Genomic DNA, 2768 nt, shown 5'->3' with positions numbered 1-2768 from the left:
TAGTAGAGACGGGGGTTTCACCATGTTGACCAGGATGGTCTCGATCTCTTGACCTTGTGATCCACCCGCCTCGGCCTCCCAAAGTGCTGGGATTACAGGCTTGAGCCACCGCGCCCGGCCTCAAATTGCAGTTTTCTAATTGAGAGTGTAATCTTGGTCTTTAAAGAACAGAGTTCTGAAGTAAAGAAGCAGGGTTCCCTTTTCAGTAGACACCTCCAGTCTGCTGTTGGAACACATCAATTGTATCTTCAGCCTCCTTTTCCAACTGTGCAGGTGTGTCTGTTTCATTGATTCCCGTCAAATCGGAATCTGATCTGCCTCACTGACAATCCCTGTTGTTGGCAATAGGCTTTCATTAGTTTACTAAGCAGTGTATGCCTCTTAATCTTAAACTGCGCCACAGAACCATCCTGCCCCACCACTTTCAAATTAATATGATCGTTGTTCTCAGTCTTGACTCCTTCCTTGCGCTTTTTGTCGGCCATGGCGAGCGCCGGAGTCTCCTCAGCTGCCGCTTCACAAAAGAGGTTACCAGGTCCGCACACAAGCAGCACCAGGAGCGACAGAAGAAGGAGGCGGCAGCAGTGGGCGAGGGAGAGGGTGCGCGCAAGTCATGTGCTCCTCCCCCCACCCTCTTTTTTGTGTGTGGAGAGAAAAAACATGGTTTTTTTTTCAAACTGGGTTTCACCATGTTGATGGCTTTTCTCAAAATCTTTTTTTGTGTGTGTGACAGAGTCTCAAAAAGTGCAGGCTGGAGTGCAATGGTGTGGTCTCAGCTCAGCACAATCTCTACCTCCTGGGTTCAAGCGATTGTCCTGCCTCAGCCTCCCGAGTAGCTGGGATTACAGGCACGCGCCACCACATCCAGCTAATTTTTGTATTTTTAGTAGAGATGGGTTTTCACTATGTCAGCCAGGCTGGTCTTGAACTCCCCACCTCAGGTAATTCACTTGTCTCGGCCTCCCAAAATGCTCGGATTACAGGTGTGAGCCACCGCCTCCCAACCCCCCGACCCCCGCCTGGCTTTCTCAAAATCTTAAACACAGAGTTGTGCTATATCACTCTATGACCCAGCAATTCCACTTCCGGCTATACACCCAAGAGAATTGCAAACATATGTTTACACAAAAATTTGTACATAAACGTTCATGGTAGCATTATTCATAAAAGCCAAAAAGTGGATAGAGCCCAAAAGCTCTTCAATTGACAAATGGATAAACAAAATGTGGTATCTCCATACATTGGAATGTTTCTTGGCAATACTGATCCATGCTACAACATGGAGGAACCTTGAAAACACACTAAGTGAAATAAGCCAGACACAAAGGACAGCAGAGTGTATGATTCCACATATATAAAATGTGCAGAGTAGGCAAGGCCATAGACACAGAGAGTAAATGAGTGGGTGCCTAGGGCTGGGAAGGGATCTTGGGGAGTGACCGCCAATGGATACGGAGTTTCTTTCAGGGAACGAAGAAATCTGAAATTAGATAGTGGTGATAGTTGCATAGCTGTGAATGCAGCTAAAGTACTGAATTGTACACTTTATAAGAGTCAGTTTTATGGCACGTCAATTATACTTCAATTAAAACACACACACACACACACACACACACACACACACACACACACACACACATTGAGGATCTTATGTTAAAGTCTGTGGCCTGCTCTGTCCATTTCTATATCACTTCCACCATTTGCCCCTAGGAGGAGGTTCAGGACAGCATAATGGGAGTGTGACCTGGACGATGTTCAAATGCTTGCCCTCCTACAAAGACCCTGAGGAAATGAAGCTGGAGCCCAGTGTCAGAAATCCACTTTCATAGGCTACAGTGTGGTCACCTAGAATGTTTGCTACTTTCTCCTACAGCCAAGCAAATGTTTAATTGTAAGAAACAAGTAAGCTTCAGAGTGGCAATGTGATGGTTTAAAATGTTACTCCGTATTTTGTTTTTTATTTTTCAGACAGTCTTGCTCTGTCACCCAGGCTGGAGTGCAGTGGCATGATCTTGGCTCACTGCAGCCTCTGCCTCCTGGGTTCAAGTGATTCTCATGACTCAGCCTCCTGAGTAGTTGGGACTACAGGCATGCACCACCATGCCTGGCTAATTTTTTTTTTTTTTTTTTTTTTTTTGTATTTTTAGTAGAGACGAGATTTCACCATGTGGCCAGGCCGTTCTTGAACTCCTGGCCTCAAGTGACCCACTCGCCTAGGCCTCTGGAAGTACTAAATTACGGTTATGAGTCACTGCGCCTAGCCTAAATGTTACTCCAAATTTTAGATCTGCTAAACTACTCTGAATTTACTTAAAAGACTGCTATGTCACAAAATCATGGTAGTCTCTTGATAAGCAGTCATTTTCATTCATTTTGTAAGTAGATCTGAATGCTGTAATATTTCAAATGTCTAAAATATTTGTAAATAAAAATATGAGGTTAGGTGCAGTGGCTCATACCTGTAATCCCTGCACTTTGGGAGGATGAGGTGGGAGGATTGCTTGAGCCTGGGAAGTCAAAGCTGCAATGAGCCTTTATTATGCCAGTGCACTCCAACCTGGGCAACAGAGTAAGACCCTACTAAGTAAGAGAGAAAGAAAGAGAAAGAGAGAGAGAGAGGAAAAGAGAAGGAAAGAAGGAAGGAAGGGAGGGAGGGAGGGAAGGCAGGCAGGCCAGGCAAGATGACTCAATCCTGTAATCCCAGCACTTTAAGAGGCCGAGGCAGGTGGATCGCCTGAGGTCAGGAGTTCAAGACCAGCCTGGCCAAC

General features: G+C 45.6%; 1 pseudogene; it reads right to left on the bottom strand.

The window, feature by feature from the left end:
• Positions 1 to 134: 134 nt before the first annotated feature.
• Positions 135 to 638, bottom strand: LOC108295584 (annotated as a pseudogene).
• Between the last annotated feature and the right edge of the window lie 2130 nt (positions 639 to 2768).

This window comes from Cebus imitator, unplaced genomic scaffold, assembly GCF_001604975.1.
Source record: "Cebus imitator isolate Cc_AM_T3 unplaced genomic scaffold, Cebus_imitator-1.0 Scaffold650, whole genome shotgun sequence".
In the NCBI taxonomy this organism is placed as follows: Eukaryota; Metazoa; Chordata; class Mammalia; order Primates; family Cebidae; genus Cebus; species Cebus imitator.
Note: the sequence above shows the minus strand (reverse complement) of the source record. Positions and strands in the feature narration are given on the sequence as shown.